We start from the raw sequence: 27,382 nt of genomic DNA on the forward strand, positions 1-27,382 counted from the left end.
GTTCTGTAAATGCATATGCTTCCGCTGCCGGAATCAGTTACCATGGAAGTTTTCTAGAGGAGAGCCGCTACATGCTGTAAAGTACCACTTAATAAATGTGACGCTATGGAGAAACTATGGAAGCTCCGATGAACAAGGATCTACTCCACAGCGCATCGGCAGGAATAATCTTCACCTGCAATCTACAATACAGCCTTTCAACACGAGGGTACGAACAGCACAGTGCCTGGCTAGGCAAGGCCCTGTTAGAGGTGGTATGCCATTACCTTCCTGCAGTTTTTGAACTGATTTCTGCATCTACATACATAAAATGCAAACCACTGTGAGTCTAATTTATAGCACATCTGTGACACTCGTAGTCTAGGGAAGTCTGCCTTCGGTAGTAGTGAGGCGAGCACGTGGTGTTATCTCGCCTGTTCTGTTGCTTGAGAGCGAGCGCGCTTTTGTTTACTTCCGCTAGCAGCTTGTTGCAGACTCCGACTTCTTCGACCATCATGGCGTTTTCTTGCTGCCAAACCACAATTGAATTGACTTTTCCTTTGGATCACGGACGAGCGAGGGGGGAACAAGTGGAATGTTTTATACTGGATGAAATGCGCCTCCCGCCACAAGGTGTTCTGGGGATTCATTTTTCTCTCCTCAATACTACTGTGTGCATAAAACTGGCGAATGTTGACGAACTATACGCCGACGTTGTGCGGCGCCGTGTTAACGATCTCAAGTTGCGATACTCTGCCGGACATACAGGTATAGTCGTGGTTGATCACGCTGGTTTTGCACGCCCAATGTTGAGGGTTTTCGAACTCCCATTTGAGGTACCGTCGGACATTGAGGTGGCCGCCTTTAAACCTTACGGCAACGTCGTAAGTCACGTTGCAGCTATCGAGTCCTTAGTTGTGTCCGTCAGTTAAAATTGAACTACGGTAACACGTATCTTCGTACTTCGTTACTGCCAGCTGCGCACTTGTTCAAATTGTGGCCAGGAACGCCATGTCCGTTCTGAATGTCTCCGTCGTAGATTGGTTCAAACGCCGATCAGGGACGTCGCTCTCCCTGCGGCCCCTACTATGTTAACTCCGTCTTCCGCGTCCGCGACGGTGCTGCCTGCTGCAAAAAAATGGTTCAAATGGCTCTGAGCACTATGGGACTTAACGTCTGAGGGCATCAGTCCCCTAGAACTACTTAAACCTAACTAACCTAGGGTCATCACACACATCCATGCACGAGGCAGGATTCGAACCTGCGACCGTAGCGGTCACGCGGTTCCAGACTGTAGCGCCCAGAACCGCTCGGCCACACCGGCCAGCCGCTGTCTACTGCGCATCCTCCAAATCAGTCGGTACCGGCGTCGACTCCTCTCGACGATGCGGTGGACGTATTGCCTGTCTCTTCTATGCTGCTGCCGGAGGCAGTATAAACAAACGATGATAGTCATCATGCTGACGCCGTCAATCCCGCCCCCATGGTTGTTAATCATGGAACTGTACCGACCTCCACTTTTCTGCCGTCTGGTCAGACGTCGGGCGATATCCGCCAGCCGTCCGACACGGAACAGCATGTCAGGTAGCAACGATCGCCGAGGGAACGGAAGAGACAACTCCGTACCTCTTCTGATGATTGCTTCCATCTGATGTCTGCACAGGATCAAGGCCCGGCTACTGATGGTGCACTGTCCTTTGACGCGCAGACACCTGGCGACGCGACGTCCTTCCTCGCTTCCGTCTCAGCGTCCACACGCGGACATCGACCTTTCCCCGCCTGCGTCTGATGCGCTTCCTTCCTTATGTGTGTCTGACGCTGTGGGCGCGTCTCTGATGGTGTACCTAGAAGGCCACGCATAGTACACTAGCATATCGAAGATATATATCGAAGCAACTGGCAGCAAATGAATACATATATCAAAGATGGGAACACAGCTCCCCCCATTGCCACGGTTCCCCCCTCTGAGATGTCAGTGTCTGTTGGTGGATCGGTATCTGGATGACTTAGGATGGGTCATTTACCATGACCCAACAGGTTTCTTTTTTACTGTCGTGTAATATTTACTATTTTTTTTATTTACTCAAGGCTAGGACAGGTACTTTATTTCAGTTTCTGTAGTAATGTGTCACGTCACCAACAACTTTAATCTTGGCACAATTCAGTGCACCTTTAACCTATACGGACACAGACTGACTCATTTACTTTACGACGATTCCTTGTCCTAAGAACCAGAGGCATTGTAGACATATAGTAAGATGAACTACCATCTCTATTATACACTTCACGATTACAGAGTATGGCTCTCACGTTTAGTGGCGTCAGGATCGTCAATGTCTACGCGCCATCTGGTTTCAACTGCGCGCAGGCAACCACTCTCTACAGACACGTGCTACCGACAATTCTCCAGCACCTCAACCTTGTGGATTCCTGGGAGCATTTTTATTGCAATATTCTGAGGTTTACTCGTTTCACTATCCATCCTACCAGCCGCCTCAGTTGTGTTTACATCTCCCGCGATATTTTCAGTGGGGTGCAGGCTGCTGAAGTCGGGTCCGCAGCGTTCTCTGACTATGATACGTACGTCTGTGCCATCAGTCCCTGCCGCCAAATGGTGTAGCGCCACTGTGGACCCTGGAAACTGAACACGATCCACCTTACTTCACCCGACTGCCTGCAACACATCGAGACCATGTGGACAGCTTGTCGTCAACGCCGTGATGTCTATCAGTCTGCCTTGTCATGCGGGGTGCTCTGCAAAACGTCTGCCCCCCCCCCTCCCCACAAGGCCTTGATTGGTTGCGGAAGGGAGGTTGCGGCGTGGCAGCGAGGAACCCAGAGATTCAGTTTCACCATCATTTGGGAATGAACTGTCATGCCGTATTCGCCAGAGCGCCAGGCGATGATGTATCGTCCCAAGGCACAGCTCAAATCCGTCTCTCGCCGTAACCTTGAAGGAGTGTCATCCTAGTAAAAGTGTGCGAAAATATTGTAATTACTTAAGAATCGTGTAACTGAGGCGGGACTTGGGTAACAGCCGGGTATTCACTTAGCTGGATGGGAAAAACTGTCTAAAAGCACATCCAGGCTTGCGGGCATACTGGCGCTCGTCGTTAACGTGCTGGCTGGAGTCGATCCGGTGCCGGCGCACCTGTCCAGATCCCGGCAGCTAACGCTCGCTGCTGTCCAGGGGGACGGGTGATGGGGGGGGGGATGGTGTATCCATATTCATATTTTAGTACGTGTTTATTTTGCTGATTGGTTCCTGCGGTATTCCGGTACCATCAACCAATTTATCAGGTTAACCTAGGTAACATCGGGAAATCAGTTTTTTAGCAATTAACACCGTATGCATTTCATCTAGAAAACTTAATCAGGCTAAATAAGCAATAAATAAATAATAAACTGTTCCCAGACTGTAGGAGAGGTTTCTACGCCTTCCTCAGGCGTGTGTAATTTACTAAGCTTTAGCTCGACGTTTACGTAAACATGATGGAGTCGTGTAAATGTACTCATACAAATATCAGCTTTGCTCTTCCAACGAAAGTTTAATTTTTTTGAGCAGCATTCTTGCGTTTATCTTTGTAATTTTCCACTGGTTCAAAATGGTTCAAATGGCTCTGAGCACTATGGGACTTAACATTTGAGGCCATCAGTCCCCTACAACTCAGAACTACGTAAACCTAACTAACCTAAGGACATCACACACATCCATGCCCGAGGCAGGATTCGAACCTGCGACCGTAGCGGTCGCGCGGTTCCAGACTGATGCGCCTAGAACCGCTTGGCCACACCGGCCGGCTCACACTGGTCATGGCAATATTCTGCTTTCTTTAGTTGGATGGAATCTGCAAACGTTCGAGTCTCACTGTTTTTTCTCATTGGAGAGTAATGCGATTCGCGTAATTTTACGTTTTATCTTGGAAGGAATAGCTGTCGTCGCTCTCACAGCGCGAAATTTGGCAGTTTACGCTTTTAGATTATTTATTTTCAACTACCTGCGCAAACATATTGTTTTTGCTTAGAATCACCATTAAAATCACAGATTTAAACGGGTACGTAAACTTAAAAAATTAATCCAATAAGCAACTAATCTGCGTATAAAACCTTGGATGCTGCGACTTACATGTTTGCTATTCGTAGGATGATGTGTTCGTGGATTTCGAGCTTGAAGTCTCTCGAAGAATTAAAACATTCTCTTTTCTGCTTCCCTTGTGCGTGTCATAACAAATGTTTCACGTCTCATCCTATCAAACATTTTACGTCCTCCTGAGCTGAAAATTATGTCGATGCTCGAAACACAGCTCACAGCTGCACCTCTTAAAGTAGGCCGCCATTTATCCGAGTGTGCACGATTAACAGCTTCGGTCTGTCGGGTTATAAATCCTTCCAAGTTGTTCATGCAAAGTGACTGTTGTAAGAAATTGGTTGATCATGTTCATTTTTTTTCATTTGGTAGCGCGTAGAAGGCAGCTTTACTTGCACGAAAGTAATTTTTTTCTCTTCTTCCATCAGCGAAACATGCATCGTACGTAATTAGATTGCAAAATTTATCCATATTTACAGTCTTCCTTTAGGATGTTCTGGAGCTTGAAAGGTGCACTTAACATAAAGATCTGGTTTCGGTAATCCACTACAGCAGCATTCAATTTATTTTCTTACTGATTCCATTAAACAGCTGACACTTTAATTTAAAGACGTGTGGACCCGATCTTTATCTGCCAGTAACCGGAGCAACTATCAGCGCTCGAAAGCTAAAGTGCAGTTTATTTTTTATTTTTTGTGCAATAACTTAATAGAGTCTGTCAGTTTACACAGAAGACTTATTGATTTCCTTTTGGTGAAGCCGTATGGCCGGCCGTTGTGGCCGAACGGTTCTAGGAGCTTCAGTCCGGAACTGCGCTGCTGCTACGGTCGCAGGTTCGAATTCTGCCTCGGGCATGGATGTGTGTGGTGTCCTTAGGTTAGTTATGTTTAAGTATTCCAAGTCTAGTGGACTGATGACCTCATATGTTAAGTCCCATACTTCTTTGGGACATTTGAACTATTTTTGAGCAGCAGTATGTTTCAGTCAAGGTGACGGGTAAATCTAGACATAATGTGTTCGACTGAAGTCAGACTGCAGTTGTATAAACAAAAATGTTTTTTGCATCGACTTCAGGAACCACAGTACCCGTGAGATATCTTTGACTTTATGTCACTTCATTCTAGTGCATTTAAGATGCAGTAGAAGAAAACAGCTACTGTGTCAGGGATGCAACAACTTACGAGTATGATTCCTAGAAGAGATAAAAGTGTCTCAAGGCACAAGCTAGTAGTAAATATTAACTTGTTATCGCTATCGATAGAAAGAAAACTGTTTTTCAAGGATGAGGTGGTGAGATAGCGGTCTTTTGAAAGTGTTTACCCGGAAACAACTGAAATGGGGAAATGTGTATTTTGTTTTTCATTTTGTAATTGACTTTTTGGAAATGTAAGCGCATCCACTTTGAAATAGCACCATGAAATTTTTCATTAATTACTTGGTCATATACATATAATGGCAGCTTAATAACCTTACAGTTATGGAGACTACATACAACGTAGGGATATAAATGAAAGGTTTATTTCAATAGTGGTACAAGTCCACTTTTGTTCTTTTAGAGATACTGAGTCCTAAAGTTAAATGAGCGCTGAAAAACCTGCAGTTGAGATATCAGAAGTATTCAAGCATACGGCTTCTTGCTAGAGATGAACCTATCTTTCTGTTTATTTGGATCATTAATTTCAGAAGCACTATAGGCAGAAAAATGGAAGTCATCGACTTGTTACCACTATTGAAATAAGCCCTTCAACTGAAGCTTATAAAACAATGTAGTGGATGTGAATTAACTAAAAAACAGGTATTTAACTCCAAGAAGATGGTTTTCGGCAAGGCTTACCGGAAACTAGTTGCACAGTCGAGTTTTGAACTGCCATTGGTTTGCCAAAACTATTTCTTATGTAAATTGAAGGTAGAGGGAGGAGGGGGGCGGAGAGGAATGAAAGGAAAGGAAGTAATCACATTAGCTGCATAGGAAGTTTATGTGGAATGAGTTGTTGTTGTGGTCTGCGGTCCAGAGACTGGATTGATGCAGCTCTCCATGCTACTCTATCCTGTGCAAACTTCTTCATCTCCCAGTACCTACTGCAACCTACATCCTTCGGAATCTGCTTAGTGTATTCATCTCTTCGTCTCCATCTATGATTTTTACTCTCCACGCTGCCCTCCAATACTAAATTGGTGGTCCATTGATGCCTCAGAATATGTCCTACCAACCGATCCCTTCTTCTAGTCAACTTGTGCCACAAATTTCTCTTCTCCCTAATTCTATTAAATACCTCCTCATTAGTTATGTGATCTACCCATCTAATCTTCAGCATTCTTCTGTAGCACCACATTTCGAAAGCTTCTATTCTCTTCTTGTCTAAACTATTTATCGTCCAAGTTTCACTTCCATACATGGCTACACTCCATACAGATCCTTTCAGAAACGACTTCCTGACACAAATTTATACTCGATGTGAACAAATTTCTCTTCTTGAGAAACGCTTTCGTTGCCATTGCCAGTCTACATTTTATATCTTCTCTACTTCGACCATCATCAGTTATTTTGCTCCCCAAACAGCAATACTCATTTACTACTTTAAGCGTCTCATTTCCTAATCTAATTCTCTCAGCGACCCGATTTAATTCGACTACCTTCCATTATCCTCGTTTTGCTTTTATTGATGTTCATCTTATATCCTCCTTTCAAGCCACTGTCCATTCCGTTCAACTGCTCTTCCAGGTCCTTTGCTCTCTCTGGCAGAATTACAATGTCATCGGTGAGCCTCAAAGTTTTTATTTCTTCTCCATGGATTTTAATTCCTACTCCGAATTTTTCTTTTGTTTCCTTTACTGCTTGCTCAATATACAGAATTGAATAACATCGAGGATAGGCTACAACCCTGTCTCACTCTTTTTCCAACCACTGCTTCCCTTTCATGCTCATCTACTCTTATAACTGCCATCTGGTTTCTGTACAAATTTTAAATAGCCTTTCGCTCCCTGTATTTTTACCCCTGCCACCTTCAGAATTTGAAAGAGAGTGGAATTAGTAGCGACAAGTAAAATGCGTGCCGGATCGGGACTCGAACCAGACATCCTGCTTACTACGTGGTTGTGTTAACCACTGCGCCACCTGGACACAGTGTTTATCGCAAATACGCAGTCCATTTCGGCAAACTCCCCGGCCGACCCACATTCCCACCTAGCGCCACCTATCCGCACGTCCCGTTCTTGTCCTCCATGCTACCTAAGTTTAGATTCCCGATGGAGGTCGAACTTAAACGTGTATCCGCACTGAAGATTGTAGGTTCATTGCCCGTGAGGTGAATGTGTGTGTCTTCTTTCTGAAAGTTTGAACGAACAGACGCCACGCTTTCAGATAACAGTATTTCTATCACAAAACCGGTGCTAACAAGTGTGAGCTCTAACCATATTACTACTACACTCATGCTCATAAATTGAGGATAATGCTGATACACGGTGAATCAACGCTCAGGTGGGCGGCTTGCGGGTTTAAATCACCTAAGGGTATGACTATGCGGTGCATTTGACCTGTGGTCATCGCACAGAGCTGCTGGCAGCAGTCCACATACGCAGAGGTGTGTTGGTGCATGTCAGAGTATGGTGCAGTGAGTAAGTGTGAAGACGATTTCAGGCGTGCTAATGGTGAATGTATGTTGAAAATGGCTCAAAGAACACGTATGGATGACGTTATGAGGGGTAGAATGCTAGGGCGACTGGAGGCAGGTCAAACACAGCAGGCCATAGCACGGGCCCTCCGTGTGCCACGAAGTGTGATCTCAAGATTATGACAACGATTCCAGCAGACAGGAAACGTGTCCAGGCGCTACAGTACTGGACTTCCACTGTGTACAACACCACAAGAAGACCGATATCTCACCATTAGTGCCCTCAGACGGCAACGGAGTACTGCTGGTAGCCTTGCTCGGGACATAACCACAGCCACTGGAACAGTTGTCTCCAGATACACTGTCTACAGACGACTGAACACACATGGTTTATTCGCCCGGAGACCTGCAAGGTGCATTCCACTGACCCCAGGTCACAGGAAAGTCCATAAAGCCTGGTGTCCAGAACACAGTACATGGTCATTGAAAAAGTTGTCCCAGGATATGTTCACGGACGAGTCCAGGTATAGTCCGAACAGTGATTCTTGCCGGCTTTTCATTTGGCGTGAAGCAGGAACGAGATACCAACCCCTTAATGTCCTTGAAAGGGACCTTTATGGAGGTCGTGGTTTGATGGTGTGGGGTGGGATTATGATTGACGCACGTACACCCCTCCATGTCTTTGACAGAGGAACTGTAACAGGTCAGGTGTATCGGGACGTCATTTTGCACCAGTATGCCTGCCTTTTCAGAGGTGTAGTGGGTCCCACCTTCCTCCTGATGGATGATAACGCACGTCCCCACCGTGCTGCCGTCGTGGAGGAGTACCTTGAAAGAGAATATATCAGGCGAATGGAGTGGCCTGCCTGTTCACCAGACCTAAACCCCATCTAGCACATCTGGGATGCTCTTGGTCGACGTATCACTGCACGTCTTCAAACCCCTAGGACACTTCGGGAGCTCCGACAGGCACTGGTACAAGAACGGGGGCGTGTACCGTAGCAGCTGCTCGAACACCTGATCCAGAATATGCCAACCCGTTGTGCGGCCTGTGTACGTGTGCATGGTAATCATTTCCCATATTGATATCAGGGTATATGCACAGGAAACAGTGGCGTTTTGTAGCACATGTGTTTCGGGACGGTTTTCTCAACTTATCACCAATACTGTGGACTTACAATCTGTGTCGTGCGTGTTCCCTATGTGCCTATGCTATTAGCGCCAGTTTTGTGTAGTACCACGTTGTGTGGCACCACATTCTGCAATTATCCTTAATTTATGATCGTGAGTGTAGACGCGGGATTAGACCACCTGCGTAGACGTCCTAGAGAAGAAAAATGGTTTTCCTTTGAGCCCAGAATCGTTGAATTTGCTATTAAAAGAAAAAGAACAGGTCAGTACCATGTGAGGCACCAGCACAGTGACAGACGGGGAACAGGCATCGCGGCCACACCCTGCCCACTTTGTCTCTACCCAGCCTGAAACTGATTGTTTCTGTTCTTTCCTTCTAATACAAGCGCTTTATATTTCATAAATAAATTATAAAAGGGTACTATTTTGCTATATAAACCCACAAAAGCCTGTAAAGGATTTGACTGAAAACAGAGAGGTTGGATAAAAAAAGTGGTAAAGCGCGTGCCTAGAAACCTAATTTTTTTTTAAAAAAAATAAAATGTAGCCGCATGGTTACCGTCGCCATTATCGGTGCGGAGGAATTCGGATTCGATTCTCTTAACCTTCTCAGACATTTTCTAAGCTGGGAAGGTCTGGAACCGGGTCCACTCGACTTTCTGATGCCCAATTAGGAGCTTCTTGAATAAAGAAGTGTCAGCATCATTAAGATTTATCCGCTAGCAACAACGGCTGGAGGGATGGGTGACGTGTTGTTTACGTGTCCCACGAACATGAATAGCTCCGCGAACTGCCTTGTACGTCGTAGTCGGAGTGCTTGAATGATGCTCAGATACGATTATAAAAGGTAACGTAAGTCCAGACGTGAGTCTGAACCCCACTCGTCACAAAGCCTTGTTTCATAATGTCAATAAGTTGCACGTGACCAGCATCATATGCCCTTGTCGCTCTGAAGATTTGAATTGCTTCTCTTCATTTCCATTTAACCTTTGCCGCAACATGTGTTCCTGATCAGATTCCCTGTGGGAGGGCTGTTCCTACCACGTGCATAAAAATAAAAAAAAAATGATTCAAATGGCTCTGAGCACTATGGGACTCAACTGCTGTGGTCATAAGTCCCCTAGAACTTATAACTACTTAAACCTAACTAACCTAAGGACATCACACACATCCATGCCCGAGGCAGGATTCGAACCTGCGACCGTAGCGGTCGCGCGGTTCCAGACGGTAGCGCCTAGAACCGCTCGGCCACTCTGGCCGGCTATAAAAATAAATTACGGACCATGTATGTGTTTACTGCTGGCAGTAATTTTCAACGCCAGTATTTATAAATACAATGTTCAGAGATCTATGTAAATAAATCAGATGAAATCTAGCACTGACATCAACGGGTGGTTAGTCAATCAGTATTACAAGTCCCAGCCACTGTAATTACAAACTTATTTCGCAGAGGTTGATTTTTCTTTCCCCATTGCATACATAAACGTAACGTAGACTCTGTCAACAGGCCCTGGCAGGGTACCGCCTGACTCCCGTGTCATCTTCTGCCAATGGTGTCATTGGGTGCGGTACGTAATGTCGTAGTGTCAGTACACCGCTCTTCTGGCCGCTACCTAACTGCCATCATGTGGCTGCGCGTACACTGTTCCAATCCTTCCAACAAGGAAAAATCCTTGACACTACCGGGAATCGAACCCGACTCCTCCCCGTGACAAAGAAGCGTCCGTGGTGACTCAGCTACGGAGGCGGACTCTTCGTTATGTAAGTGACTTTCAAAATCAGAGCTCCTTTCTACGTAAGGAATAGACGCTAAATTCAAAATTGATGTCTTTGAGAAATTATTTATTTATTTATTTATTTTTTTATTTTTGAGGTGGCCAGTCCAAAGACTGATATCATGAACCTCTCCATTCTAGCTATTACAACCTTATCCAACTAAAATCTTTACCTCCCTCTACAATTTCCCGCCCCGCCGCCGCCACCCCCCCTTCCCCTCCTCCCACCATCGTAGGCACAAGCGCACACACTTCTCTCCTTCTTTATGGATCAGACTATTCCTTGACCACGCACTATATATCTATATATCTATGCATCGTATCAAGCCATCCTTCTAAGTTAAGCTGTAATGCTTTATTCAATTCGGTATCCCTTCGATTTACTTTGCAGCATAACATTATTCTCTTCTTGTCTGTATTGTCCCTCGTCCAACTTTCACTTCCACGTAAGGCTACACTATCTACGTGTACATCACTATTTACATTTAAATTTCTGGCAGAGGGTTCATCAAACCATCTTCAAATTATCTACATTTTCACATTCGGAGGAGAAAGTTGGTGACTGACATTTAGTGAAAAGATCTTGTCATAATGAAAAGTAGCTTTAATGCAGCAGATTTTTTTATTAAAACCTTTATTTGCCAAGATCGCAATGAAGAAAACAGTGATTATTAGTCTCTGTACTTCCATCTTTTCAAAGACGGTTGTGGGACCTCCGCTTTTTGTATCGAATCTCAAATCAAGCACCTTTCAGCCCTCTAATGTCCAAACTGTGGTTTTACTGGGCTGCTGTTCAGTCGATAGATGATGTTTGAAGTGGTCACTGTATCAATCAGAGATCTACAGATACCAGGCTTTGAATGCTGGCCTCTATTATGACCGGAACCGCATTTGGGATCTTCCTACACGTGTGTCTGGGGACCTGAAGGTGGCGTAATACATCATTAAAATTGGTAGCCTAATAAAAAAACAATTTGGAAATTGGACGGCTGAAAGGTGTTGATTTGACATTCGACAGTGATTACTAGTTTCAACCGCTTAAATGATTAAGGATGGTAGCACTGAAATGTTTGTCTTGCCTATTATCTCGCAGCAGAGCACCGCTTCTTTTGTATCCTGATCTGAACATGACCGTTTAAGTGGTCTGTAACTAGTAATCACTGTTTTCTCCGTTGCGATGTTGATAAATAACGGCTTTAATGGAGAATCTACAGCATTCAAGTTTACAGATCGCTCTCTCCATGCCGACTATGTCAGGTAATTACAGTAACGTTTTTGTTTTAATAATTGCCACCAAAACTCATGTATCATATCTGTAATATTCTGTCCTCTATTTCGTGATAATGAAACAGCAACTGTCTTTATTTGAAGTTTTTCGATGTCCTCCGTCAATCTTATCTGATGCGGATTCCACACTGCGCAGCAGTACTCCATAAGAGAAAGGCCTAGGGTCGTGTTGGCAGTCTCTTTCTCAGACCTATTTGCGTCTTCTCACTGTTCAGCCAATAAAACGCTCTCTTTGGTTAGCTTTTCTTCCAACATTTGTGTGTGAGGGCGCCACTTTAGGTTGTTCATAACTGCACCATAGTCTTCTTGAGGAAACCAATTTATTTGCCAAGATCCCTATGTTAACACAATTACTGGATTACTAATTACGGCAGTATGTATTGCCATCTTCAGATCAATAAAAATGAGCAGTGGTAGTTACATCATACAATGCTTAAACCACTTTGTCACCGCAGGACTATACAATATGCACAGAAAAGTCCAGGCGTTACAATGATAACGCCATGTCTGCTATCGCGATATATGTGCAACTTCGAGTACGAACGGCACGAACAAGAAAAATACATGCCAGGTCTTGGCTCTTCGTGGTTGTATTGTACTGTATGTTAACTGGGGGCCTAGAAACGACGGAGAGGCTCCGTCCCCGCCGCAGCCGCTGTAGTCCACAACCCCACGACGACTACCGCAGTCCACTGCGACCCCTTCGCCGCCCCACACCGAACCCAGGGATATTGTGTGGTTCAGCCGCCAGTAGACCCCCCCCTCTCCCCCCCCCCCCTCCCACGTTTCGCACCAGTCGAATGTAACCCCTATGTTTGCGTGGTAGAGTAATGGTGGTGTACGCGTACGTGGAGAACTTGCTTGCGCAGCAATCGCAGACATAGTGTAGATGAGGCGGAATAAAGGGAATCATCCCGCATTCGCCGAGGCAGATGGAAAACCGCCTAAAAAACATCCACAGACTGGCCGGCTCATCGGACCTCGACACAAGTCCGCCGGGCGGATTCGTGCCGGGGATCAGGCGCTCCTTCCCAATCCGGAAGGCTGTCCCTAAGACCGCACGACTAACCGGGCGGGCTCTTCGTGCTTACTCCAAGTTGTACATACGTTACGGTACTACACCTAATATGTTATTTGTATACGAATTGTTTAGTCCTAATGTGACACAGTGGTGTAAGCACTGTCTGACGTAATTATCACTGTCCGGTTTCATGTATCTCAAGAGAGCACTACATGTTGCCGAAAATAGTAATCCAGTAATTGTGTAAACATAACGAATTTGGTAAATAAATCAGTTTTCACAAGAAGATTACAGTACAAATTTATAAATCGCCACCTCCACTGAATTATCACGTCAGGTAACCAGTATTCGTAATTGTAATTCTTAAGTATTTCATTGAATTGACAGCCTTTAGATTTGTGCTACTTTTCGTGTAGCCGAAATTTAGCTAATTTCTTTTAGTACTCGTGCGGGTGAAGACACATTTCTCATTATTTGGAATCAGTTGCCACTTCTATCGCCGTACGGATTGCTTGTCTACATAATTTTGCAGTTGCTTTGGATCTTCTGATGAGTTTACGAGACGGCGAATGACGGCATCATCTGCCAACAATGTAAGAGTGCTGAATGAGATTTTCACTCTGTAGCGGATTGTGCGCTGATATGAAACTTCCTGGTAGATTAAAACTGTGTGCTGGACCGAGACTCGAACTCGGGACCTTTGACTTTCGCGGGCAAGTGGTCTACCATCTGAGCTACTCAAGCACGACTCAAGCCCCGTCCTCACAGCTTTACTTCCGCCAGTACCTCGTCTCATACTTTCCAGGCTTCACAGAAGCTCTCCTGCGAACCTTGCAGAACTAGCACTCCTGCAAGAAAGGATATTGCGGAGACATGGGTTAGCCAGAGCCTGGGGGATGTTTCCAGTATGAGATTTTCACTCTGCAGCGGATTGTGCGCTGATATGAAACTTTCTGGCAGATTGAAACTGTGTGCCGGACCGAGACTCGAACTCGGGACCTTTGCCTTTCGTGGGCAAGTGCTCTACCATTTTTAATGTAAAGGTCCTGCTCAGATTGTATTCTACATCATATAGATTAGGAATGACAGAGGACCTTTAACAATTGCATGGAGCGCGTCAGATACCGGTTCTCGATGACTTTCCGTCAGTATGAACTATGACACTTCTAACAGGAAATCACGACAAATACTGAGCAGCAAACTTCAGTTTGTGTGACTGAGAACGTTGAGAAATGTTGAAAAATCGCGGAATAGGGGGCGAGAGTGTCACTGGTACGATAAGTGAGTTGGGATGGCAGTCACTAAAACGAAGCCGTTTTTCGCTGCGGCGAGATCTTCTCATGAAATTTCAGTCACCAAATATCTGCTGTAAATGTGAAAATACTTAATTGTCGCCAACTTACACAGGGAGAAGTGATCCTCGTAATAAAACAACGGAAATTAGAGCTCTTACAGAAAGATGCAAGCGTTCAGTTTTCCCTCGCGCTATTAGAGAATTAAATGGCAGAGAAATAGTGGCAAGGAGGTTCGGAGAACCCTCTGCCAGGACTTAAGGGTGAATTGCAAATGGTTGAAATGGCTCTGAGCACTACGGGACTTAACATCTGAGGTCATCAGTCCACTAGAGCTTAGAACTACTTAAACCTAACTAACCTAAGAACATCACACACATGCATGCCCTAGGCAGGATTTGAACCTGCGACCGTAGCGGTCGCGCCTAGAACCGCTCGGCCACACCGGCCGGCGTGAATTGCAGAGAAATCATGTAGATATTGATATAAAGGAAATGTATTTCGTATAGAGCCTATACTGATAGGGTTAAATAATATGACAGTGACAATCAACACAGACGTCAGGTGGCGGCTATTCAGTACCCACTACAAAATCCAGCCGACGAGACAGAGCCGCACGTAGTAATTACAGACTGGACGGAGGCTTGTCGATGAGAGAGAGAGAGAGAGAGAGAGAGAGAGAGAGAGAGAGAGAGCTGTGAGCCGTCCTTTCCCGCCGTGGCCGTGACATCAAAGTGCGCGGGCGGCTGTGGCGGGCTTCCCTGTGACGGAGACAGCCGGTGTTGGCTAAGAGGCCAGCCAGCCGGCCGGCCAGCCAGCCAGCCAGCCAGCCTTCACCTAGACCCAGCCGCGGGTTGCGCAACGCGGCGCCCGGTGGGCGGCCGACCTCCCGCCGACGCCCGCCCTGTTACGTACTTCTCTTCAGGGGCGCGGCAGCCACCGCGACACTGTGTAATTTGTTCCCCAAGTAGATTTCCTCACCGCAGTTCCTGGAATTACGGCCGGGCTAAATGCGCTGCAACGTCACCGTTTCCTCTTCGTCGCATTGTTTGTGCTCTCCACCTGAAAGTCTACTTATTCGAAGTCTTGATTCGAGGAAAGCCGCAACCGGTTCGTAGTTTTGCGTGCGCAATCGATCCACTGCTTCCTCATGGACTTTTCCTCTGCTGTTTGCAGCAGCTCGACCTGGCATGGAATCAACAAATCGTTGGAAGTCCCCTGCAGAGATCGGAGGTTCAAATCGCTCTGAGCACTATGGGACTTAACATCTGAGGTCATCAGTCCCCTAGAACTTAGAACTACTTAAACCTAACTAACCTAAGGACAGCACACACATCCATGCCCGAGGCAGGATTCGAACCTGCGACCGTAACGGTCGCGTGGTTCCAGACTGAAGCGCCTATAACCGCTCGGCCACAGCGGCCGGCAGAGATCGGAGGCCATTCTGCCTCAGTAGCCTTCCATTTTTGCCGAAGTTTTGCGGGTGCAGGATTTTTTGTACGAACTGACCTCTCTGTTATGCTCCATAGTTGTCAGACGGGATTCATGTGGAGCGATATGGCTGGTCAATTCATTCGCTCGAATTGTCCAGAATGTTCTTCAAACCAGTCGCGAGCAATTGTGGTGAGTTGATATGGGGCACTGTCATCCATAAAAATTCCATCGTTGTTTCGGGACATGAAGTCCATGAATGGCTGCAAGTGGAAAAATTTAGGTATTTGTTGTATGTTCGTATAGGACGAAACTACAGATGTCGGTCTCTAGGCTTACACAGTACTTATTCAAACTAACTTACGCTAAGGACAATACAGCCGGCCGATGTGGCCGAGCGGTTCTACGTGCTACAGTCTGGAACCGCGCGACCGCTGCGGTCGCAGGTTCGAATCCTGCCTCGGGCATGGATGTGTGTGATGTATTTACGTTAGTTAGGTTTAAGTAGTTCTAAGTTCTAGGAGACTGATGACCTCAGATGTTAAGTCCCATAGCGCTCAGAGCCAAGTACAATACGCACACCCACGCCGAAGGGAGGACTCGAACCTCCCATAGGGGCAGCAGCGCAAACCGTATCAAGGCGCCTGTGACCACGCGGCTACACCGCGCGGCGCTGCAAGTGGTCTCCAAGTTGCCGAACATAACCATTTACAGTCGATGGTCAGCTCAGTTGGACCAGAGGACCCAGCCCATTTCACGTACTCGCAGCCCACACCATTATGGAGCCAGTACCAACTTGTACAGTGCCTTGTTGACAATTTGGTCAATGGCTTTTTGGTATGCGTGCCCTACTCGAACCTTACCACCAGCTCTTACTGACTAAAATCGGGATTCATCTCACTAGGCTACGGTTTTCCAGTCTGCTAGGATCCAACCGATATGGCCACAAAGCGAGGAGAGGCGCTGCAGGCGATGTTGTGCTGATAGCAGAGGCACTAGCGTCCGTTGTCTGCTGCCATAGCCCGTTCACGTCACATTTCGCCACTTCGTCCTAAAAGATACGTTCGTCCCACATTGATTTCTGCGGTTATTTCACGCAATGATGCTTGTCTGTTGCCACCGACAACTCCACGCATACGCTGCTCCTCTCGGTCGTTAAGTGGAGACCGTCACCAATTGCGTTGCCCGTCGTGAGAGATAATGCCTGAAATTTGTTATTCTCGGAATACTCTTGATACTGTGCATGTCGGAATACTAACTCCTTAACGATTTCCGAAATGGAATGTCCCATATATTCTAAGTCTGGTAATTACCATTGTGCAGCCAAATTCACGTCGCAGACCTTTTCATGTGAATGAGTAGAAATGACAGTTCCGCCAATGCAGCCACCTTTTATACGTTGGGTACGCAGTACTACCACCATTTGTAATTGCGCATATCGCTGTTCCATGACTTTTGTCTCCTCAGTGTAAATTACACAGTTGGTTTTTGTCCGAATTTTCATAGACAGACAATGAGTGGGCAATGGCCAGATGGGGTACCAAAATGTCCAGCGTGCAAAACACCTTTAACTGTTTCAAATTAATCAGTATAATTGATAAAAATTATTTTTATGGGAAAATTTAAATATTTCACGAACAGCTGCTGCTAGCTAAGTAAATGAAGTGACGAAAAGTTCATCTCTTCAACGATTAGCTATTTTAGGCAGGAAATCTTACATTGGTGTTGATGCTTAACTGTCAGAAACGTTTCCTTCGAATCAAATAGTGACGCGCGCTGTATCTAGAGCATAGTGAATCTACGAACACACGATGTTTCCTGGTCCCTGTTTCATTCCAGTGACTGATTGAGAATCACGTTGAGCAAAGCGCACTGGTGATGCTGTTTTTGGTGTTGTCAGACATGAGATTGTGTTTTGTGCAGCGATTGTAAGTGTTGTGTCTAGGCAAGACAGCCTAGACACAATGAGAGGAAGCCGAAAGGCACGCGCTACGCTCACGCAGATGGGCGTGAGGTCTGAAACAGGATACGTAATGAATGCTATAAAGAAAAGTACGTAGCTTCTGGAATACTTAACTTTAATCCATCCTTTTGGTACATCTGGAGATTGTGGCGATACAAGTGAGACACTTTAGATACATGCAATGTTACTAATGGCGCCTTGCTAGGTCGTAGCCATGGACTTAGCTGAAGGCTATTCTAACTATCTGCTCGGCAAAGGAGCGAGGCTTCGTCAGTGTAGTCGCTAGCTACGTCGTCCGTAAAACTGGGGCGAGTGCTAGCCCGTATCTCGAGACCTACCTTGTGGTGGCGCTCGGTCTGCGATCACACAGTGGCGACACGCGGGTCCGACATGTACTAATGGACCGCGGCCGATTTAAAGCTACCACCTAGCAAGTGTGGTGTCTGGCGGCGACACCACAGTAAGGACTACCAGTATTATATGTTTAAATGCCGTACAATATTTATGACCTATTTGTGGGACGTTGTTAGTTCTTCAGTCGCAGAGTTTTACGGTGCCGGCCGCTGTGGCCGAGCGGTTCTAGGCGCTTCAGTCCGGAACCGCGCTGCTGTTACGGTCGCAGTTTCGAATCCTGCCTCGGGCATGGATGTATATGACGTCCTTAGGTTAGTTACGTTAAAGTAGTTCTAAGTCTAGGGGACTGATGACCTTAGATGTTAAGTCCCATAGTGCTTAGAGCCATTTGAACCATTTAGTTTTACAGTGACTAAAATTCTGTATGTTTTTAGAACCATTTACATAGTACAAGTACCCTAACACCGACGGCTGTAAAGTGATCAGTTAATTCAATGTAAAGAAAGCTTGTGATACGAAGTTTTTTGTTGCCTTGACGGCGTGTACACTGGATTATTAGTTTCGACAGATTCATAGAGTACATGTTATGAAACCATGCAGCGCGATAATCCACAAGGTTGCATTCGGACCACCGTACATAATAAAAAGAGAGTAGAACAATCAACGGTACAGCTGTTTTTTCATGGGAAGACTTGTATGACTCTTTCTTGTCATGAAGAACAACAGTAGTTTTTAAAGTTCTACTCTCCATTTATTATGAGTCCGTTACGACGGTACGAACACAAACTTGCGGTTTGTCGCGCAGCATGATTTCAAACCTGTGTCTCCCAGATCTCAAGATGGCAGCTTAGTCCTTTCGAAACTAGTAATCCAGTGTACATACACGCGGTCAAGGCAACAAAATACCTCATTATCATAAGCTTTCTTTAGGTTTAGTTACATAATATATGGATGGTGCGCTGTCTTGTACCACGAACTGGAGGTCTTCTGCTATGAAACATGCGGTATTTGCAAATTAACCAACTTTCTTTGATGTATTAACAATTTTTCTCTCTTGAGAGTGCAATTTGATTTCAGTTACTACTATCTTAAAATGTTTTCGACTTGGTACTGGTTTATGATAACACTTTCTTTTAAATCTGATTTCAGTTACTGATTATTAGTGTGTAGTAGAGTAGTAATGTTACATATAGACAAATAAATGCAGTAGTGAAAAGATTTTATCGATTTTAACACTTTTAAATTTGATTACAATGTTTTTCCTAGGTATGTGACCATGTGGAACTTGGAATACTTTTTCACATTTGGAAAACAGTTACATTTTTGGAGTTGTATGTAATTTAGGAAAAAAGTCTGCAGCACATATGAAGTAAACGCTATCTTTTCAAAATGGATTAAGAAAATTTATTAAAATTCTATTACGCACTGGCTAAAGGTGAAATTATGAAAAAAGTTCCAAGTTACAGCGTTGTCCATTACTATAATTTTTAAATGCAGGTAATTCCCAGAAGACGCTAGCAAAGCGAATTAGGTCTCAATAAGACCACGCTTTCTGAACAAAAATTGAAAATAAAAAAAGAGAAATCCGCCAACTGTTTTTTGGAATGAATGTGTCTAATAAAAAGAAATATAATATTGTACATCAGAGAAACATTTGACGTGTCTTTGAACGATTCTCGAAATCGTGTACGGAAAATGAGGTGCGTCAAATTTTTGTGTTGTCTGTTTTATTTCTCACTTTAAATCCTTTCACAAAACATTTGACAGATTATTTTTCAAAACTTTTTTCTGCTTACGTAGTTGCTGAAAATGTTGTAGGTATACTGGCGCACACAAAATATCCAGAACGCTAACAAAATTATTTATCCAATCTGTACATTTAGCAAACAGTAAAGGAAAGAAAAGAGAAATTTGGAAAGGGAATTAAAGCTCAAGGAAAACAAAAACTTTGCGGTTTGCCGATGACATTCTAATATTGTTAGAGACGGCAAAGACTTGGAAGAGCAGATGAGCGGAATGGATAGTGCCTTGAAAATATAAGATGACCACAACGAAATTGAATCAAGGTTAATGGAATGTAGTCAAATTAAATCAGGCGATGCTGAGATTATAACATTAATAAATGAGACACAGAAAGTAGCCGATAATATTATTGTTTGCTGACGATGGCCGGAGTAGAGAAGTTAGAAAATACAAACTGTCAGTAGAGAGAAAAGCGTGTGAGAAATTTGTTAACATCGAATATAAAACTAAGAGTTAAAAAGTCGTTTCTGAAGATATTTCTCTGGAGCGTATCCGTGTGCGGAAGTGACAACAAGGGAACAGAATCTTTTGAAATGAGGAGCTACAGAAGAATGTTAGAGGTTTGATGGGTAGATCAAGTAAAGAATGAGGTACTGAATCGAAATGAGAAAAAAGAAATTTGTGGCACAGTTTGACGAAATGAAGGGATTAGTTGATATGTCCTCAGGCGTCAAGGAACCGTCAGTTCGGTTTTGCTGAGTGTAAAATACGAGTAGTAGCGGGAGATCACGGCCTGAATACAGTAAGCAGAATCGAATGGAAGCAGGTTGCCGTAGTTATGTAGATATAAAGAGGCTTATTTTTAAAAATAATGCTGTTGTAAACTGTGTGTATTAGAGATTCAGTAAAATTATTCAGTGCGCGTAGTGTCAAGATTTAAGAAAATTTCCCTCTTTCTAGCAAGTGCTGAAGATAAAACTGGTCCTGAGTAGGTATAGTGAATTGCTGCAGCTGTATTATAGGGTGGTCGGAATGAAACTGGACCCGTACCAGGTATCTTTTTCAGCTGGGTGCTTATCTGTTATAGCAATAGGCTGCGCAATGGTTAGCGGACAGAAGCAATGACGAAGCAATGAAGGCTGTTGTGGTGAATGAAGTGTCTGATTTTTATTTTTCTGGCGAATCAGGGAAAAGTTGCTAGCGTGACTCCGTATTGTCTAACACCTTCTTTTTTTTCCCCAGCATCGCGGTAGGGCCCACTAAGTTTCTAGCAACCGCGCACAGCTGAACTGAGAGAGTTTGTTGCCTCGCTATCATGTGACGACGAACATGACGTAGGTCAGTATACATATTGAAGCACCTGAAACCTGCACCGCAGATATTGCGGAAATGGAAAGAGCTACTGATCTGCGGTTTTCTCAGAATGCATTGGTAGTCAGTGGCTCGCGTTATTAGCCAATAAACAGATTACAATAATACTTAGGAAGAGTACTTTTTGAGCAAACAACATTATTTAAACGGAACAATGCCCATTGACCTTAAAGTAGAAATATCGGTGGTATTTGTAGACGGATTTTAGTGCGAGTCGTTTACGAGATATCGTATTTTGAAAAGCTTCCACATCGATAATTATTCGTGTCACTCAGCCTGTGTAGTAGGTAGGTGCGATGTTGTTATGTTTCCATACAGTGTGCTTTTGTCTTCACTTAGTGCATTCCTACTTGCTATTCAGTTAGTGTGTGACAGACCATGCAGTACGTAGCGAGGGAACGACGAGATTTACCAATCCACAAAAAGCCGACATGCTCGTGGTGTGTGGAAAGTGTAAGAAGAATGCAGTTCGTCCTTGTACGGTGTATGCAGCAAGATATCCCAATATGGTTCATATGGCTCTGAGCATTATGGGTCTTAACACCTGAGGTCATCAGTCCCCTAGAACTTAGAACAACTTAAACCTAACTAATCTAAGGACAACACACACATCCATGCCAGAGGCAGGATTCGAACCTGCGACCATAGCGTTCGCGCGGTTCCAGACTGAAGCGCCTAGAACCGCTCGGCCACAGCGGCCGGCGCAATATTTCCCAAAAGACGTCAACCGTCTCGGCAATTATCAAAAAATGTTCAAATGTGTGTGAAATCTTATGGGACTTAACTGCTAAGGTCATCAGTCCCTAAGCTTATACACTACTTAACCTAAATTATCCTAAGGACAAACACACACACCCATGCTCGAGGGAGGACTCGAACCTCCGCCGGGACCAGCCACACAGTCCATGACTGCAGCGCCGTAGACCGCTCGGCTAATACCGGGCGGCTCGGCAATTATCTATCAATCTCTTCAACTACGCACTTAAAACTGTTAGTGTAACACCTAGGCAGCGTATCAGAAGGAAACAAGTGACGACAGAAGAGGGGAAAATTAACGTTCTTGCTGCTGTTTCAGTAGATTCGCACGTTAGTTCCCGCACAATCGCACGAGGAAGTGGCACGAGTCAGGTAAGTGACTTAACGCAATGCCCATCGACATAGGATTCACCCCTATCACACCTCTCCCCATCAAGAGCTGCAAGAAATCGATTATGAAAATCGTCTTAACTTCTGTAGGAGCTTTAGGACAGGTCACGCCAAACGTATCATGTATCTTGTTTAGTGATAAAGCCTCATTTACTAATCTTGGCGGGTAGACCGCCGAGACGTACACTATTGATCCGTTGTCAATCCCTGTTTGCTTCATCGGGTGGAACGTCAGCGTCCATGGAGGGTAAGCATGTGGTGTGGGATAATGGACCACTAACTCACAGACCCGTTTTTCATAGACGGAACGTTGAACGCGGACAAGAACCGTAGCCTCTATATTACCTCTTCCTTTCTCTGGTTGTTAATTATTATTATTATTATTATTATTAAGGGGATAAAAAATGTGTGTGAAATCTTATGGGACTTAACTGCTAAGCTCATCAGTCCCTAAGCTTACACACTACTTGACCTAAATCATCCTAAGGACAAACACACACACCCATGCCCGAGGGACGACTCGAACCTCCGCCGGGACCAGCCGCACAGTCCATGACTGCAGCGCCCTAGACCGCTCGGCTAATCCCGCGCGGCAATTAAGTGAAACACAAGAAATGGATAATATATATTGATTTGTAGGTGACCAAAGAAAAATATTAAATTATGTTTCAAATGAGCGCCAGGCTCCCTGCAAATTATTTCAAATGCTTTCGGCGAAATGTAATGCAGGCTAAGTTCACTGACCTAGAATAAAATCGTATCTTTGAAAGTATGCATTTTTTGACGAAGTAAAATTAGTGAAGTTTTGCACTTTAGTTAATTGAATAACCTGAAATGATTCTTTCTGCTCCGACTGTGGTGATATGTCACACAAAAAAATAAATTTAGATACGCCACGTAATGGAGGCCAATTTTTGCCAGTCAGAGATCACCGCTGCTCGCTTCACAGAGACTGAAAAAATGCTAAGTAACTTCTTGCAATTATTAATTCAGGAAGAATTGCTTGCATGGTTTCTTTAAGTAACACAATGCACTCACTTTTTGTAAATTTATTTCCACTAAGCACAGAATACGCACTTCAATTATTCGCTACGTACGGGAACAAATAGAGCAAAAGCTACCGCTTTACAATACCAAGTGTACCCTACATACAGCAGGAGAAATGATCTGATTCGAAGTGATTTTAAATATCTTTCTTCTCTTATATGTAATGACAAAGATAATAATGTTAGTTTCGAGAACGTTATGCACTACGATCTCATCTAATATAAATAATGCCTTTTTATTACATTGCAATCGATACAGTCTTTCTTTGAAGCTAATTTAATACATTTTCATAATTAATTTGTCGTTTATGTCCATATAATATTATTCAGAGCCCTTTTATTATTTACATCACATATATCGGCTTGAATATTTCAAAAGGGACACTATATCTCCTAGGAGACAGCCTTCCAAGGGTGCCAGAAGACATTCGTCTGCAGACTAGGAGAAACCGTGTACCAACGTGATGGCTGTTCAGCCCAGTATCCAGGAAGTACTACAGTATGTGTTCACGAATTGTTTCCAGATGGTTGGATTGGAAGCAGGGGACCTATACCTCGGGGAGACCGTTCCCCGGATTTGACGCCTGTTGATCCTTTTCTGTAGGGAAAACTGAAAGACGTTGTCTGCAAGTACATGTCAACTATATCCTAAGATGTGCAACAATGTATAACTGCAGACTGCTCGCACATCTCAGCTGAAATCCTAGCATATCTGCAGAAGTCGTTCCATACCAGACTGGAAGCGTGTATTGCCACTGGCGGTGGTCATTTTGAAAACAACCTGTAATGGTCAATCGTCTCGTTACTAGCCAGAACAAACGTAAATAGTGTATGCAGTTCCGTTCTTCTTTAGTGTGTGCTACCACAGGTATTGTACCACTGTCGGTGCGGGAAATTTTCAAAATACGATACCTTGTAAATAACTAGCACTAGAAAGCTGCAACAGACACCACTGACATTCTAATTTACCCTACTTTTGGATTTTTAATATCGATAGGCGTTTTTCCATTTAAAATAGTGTACACTTTCTAAGTATTATTACACTCTGTTTATTGGCTAACATGGCTCTGAGCACTATGGGACTTAACATCTATGGTCAGCAGTCCCCTAGAACTTAGAACTACTTAAACCTAACTAACCTAAGGACAGCACACAACACCCAGCCATCACGAAGCAGAGAAAATCCCTGACCCCGCCGGGAATCGAACCCGGGAATATTGGCTAACACTGCGAGCTCCTGACTACCAGTCCATTTTGTAAAAACAGCACATCAATTGCCCTTTTCATTGCGGCAATATAAAGATAAAGTTATAGGTGCTTCGCCCTGCATCACCCCAGTGTATTCCTACACAGATGTCTTGCACACACCCAAACGTAAAAAAAAAAAAAAAAAAAAAGGCTCTGAGCACTATGGGACTGCTGTGGTCATCATTCCCCTAGAACTTAGAACTACTTAAACCTAACTAACCTAAGGACATCACACACATCCATGCCCGAGGCAGGATTCGAACCTGCGACCGTAGCGGTCGCGCGGTTCCAGACTGAAGCGCCTAGAACCGCTGGCACACCCAAATGCAGGCCACCCCGTTACAATAACAGAAACTTCGGTTTTCTTTATATTTCGTCGGACACATCGAAGACATTCGCTGCATGTGGTTCCCACTTCGAAGGTACATTTTAAAATAGTTGAAAATGCTATCAAGAAAATCGTACTGCAACGACTACTAATTGCGTACAGATTTTTCTGATTATCGATCTGTTCTTCCGCTGGTGCCTCATGTACTGTAAGAAAACCTGATTAGTTTTATGTAAGCATAAAGCTGAAACCACTACTTTTCAAGAATGAGATTTTCACTCTGCAGCGGAGTGTGCGCTAATATGAAACTTCCTGGTAGATTAAAACTATGTGCCGAACCGAGACTCCAACTCGGGACCCTTGCCTTTGGTAGGCAAGTACTCTACCAACTTTTTTTAATTCACAAAAAAGTAACAAAAATGGCTACAATGAAATGACATAAATAAGGCAACAGATAATCGCAGTCGTAAATTACAGCATTCGAAGAATGAGGAATCATATTCAGTTTTCAGGAGTAGCACACATTTAGCACCTTCACTGTCACTGAGCTACCCAAGCGCCTCACGCTCCGTCCTCACAGTTTTACTTCTGCCAGTACCTCGTCTCCTACCTTCCAAACTTTACAGAAGCTCTCCTGCGAGCCTTGCAGTACTACCACTCCTGAAAGAAAGGATATTGCGGAGACATGGCTTAGCCACAGCCTGGGGGATGTTTCCAGGATGAGATTTTCACTCTGCAGCGGAGTGTGAATTGATATGAAACTTCCTGACAGATTAAAACTGTGTGCCGGGTTGAGACTCGAACTCGGGACCTTTGCCTTTCGCAGGAGAGCTTCTGAAAAGTTTGGAATGTAGGAGACGAGGTACTGGCGGAAGTAAAGCCGTGAGGACGGAGGGTGAGTCGTGCTTGGGTAGCTCAGTTGGTAGAGCACTTGCCCGTGAAAAGCAAAAGTGCTGAGTTCGAGTCTCGGTCCGGCACACAGTTCTAATTTCTCAGCAATTTTCACCACTACTTTGCATCATCTGGTCCATTTTTCACTGCTTCATAATACTTGAACTTCCTCCAGTATACGCAAAACAATGATCTTTTCCCTCCGAAGTATCGGTTACAGTATTCGTTCAGCACCATGAGGCGGAGGTACTAAGGAATGACGAGATACTTTTGATGTTCTCTTACGCTATAGATACAGCAATAAGGAATAGCGCAGTAGGCAGTACAGTTGAAGAGGAATGGACATTTCTAAAAAGGGCCATCACAGAAGTTGGGAAGGAAAACATAGGTACAAAGAAGGTAGCTGCGAAGAAACCATGGGTAACAGATGAAATACTTCAGTTGACTGATGAAAGTACAAACATAATCCGGGAAAATCAGGAATACAGAAATACAGGTCGCTGAGGAATGAAATAAATAGGAAGTGCAGGGAAGCTAAGACGAAATGGCTGCAGGAAAAATGTGAGGACATCGAAAAAGGTATGCTCGTCGGAAGGACAGACTCAGCATACAGGAAAGTCAAAACAACCTTTGGTGACATTAAAAGCAACGGTGATAACATTAAGAGTGCAACGGGAATTACACTGTTAAATGCAGAGGAGAGAGCAGATAGGTGTAGAGAATACATTGAAAGCCTCTATGAGGGTGAAGATTTGTCTGATGTGATAGAAGAAGAAACAGGAGTCGATTTAGAAGAGGTAGGGGATCCAGTATTAGAATCGGAATTAAAAGAGCTTTGGAGGACTTACGGTCAAACAAGGCAGAAGGGATAGATAACATTCCATCAGAATTTCTAAAATCATTGGGGGAAGTGGCAACAAAACGACTATTCACGTTGTTGTGTAGAATATATGAGTCTGGCGATATACCATCTGACTTTCGGAAAAGCATCATCCACACAATTCCGAAGAGGGCAAGAGCTGACAAGTGCGAGAATTATCGCACAATCAGCTTAACAGCTCATGCATCGAAGCTGCTTACAAGAATAATATACAGAAGAATGGAAAAGAAAATTGAGAATGCGCTAGGTGACGATCAGTTTGGCTATAGGAAAAGAAAAGGGAGGAGAGAGGCAATTCTGACGTTACTGCTAATAATGGAAGCAAGGCTAAAGAAAAATCAAGACACTTTCATAGGATTTGTCGACCTGGAAAAAGCGTTCGACAATATAAAATGGTGCAAGCAGTTCGAGATTCTGAAAAAAGTAGGGGTAAGCTATAGGGAGAGACGGGCATATACAATATGTACAACAACCAAGAGGGAATGATAAGAGTGGACGATCAAGAATGAAGTGCTCGTATTAAGAAGGGTGTAAGACAAGGCTGTAGCCTTTCGCCCCTACTCTTCAATCTGTACATCGAGGAAGCAATGATGGAAATAAAAGAAAGGTTCAGGAGTGGAATTAAAATACAAGGTGAAAGGATATCAATGATACGATTCGCTGATGACATTACTATCCTGAGTGAAAGTGAAGAAGAATTAAATGATCTGCTGAACGGAATGGACAGTCTAATGAGTACACAGTATGGTTTGAGAGTAAATCGGAGAAAGACGAAGGTAATGAGAAGTAGTGGAAGTG

The sequence above is a fragment of the Schistocerca piceifrons genome, chromosome 1, assembly GCF_021461385.2.
Source record: "Schistocerca piceifrons isolate TAMUIC-IGC-003096 chromosome 1, iqSchPice1.1, whole genome shotgun sequence".
Lineage (NCBI taxonomy): Eukaryota > Metazoa > Arthropoda > Insecta > Orthoptera > Acrididae > Schistocerca > Schistocerca piceifrons.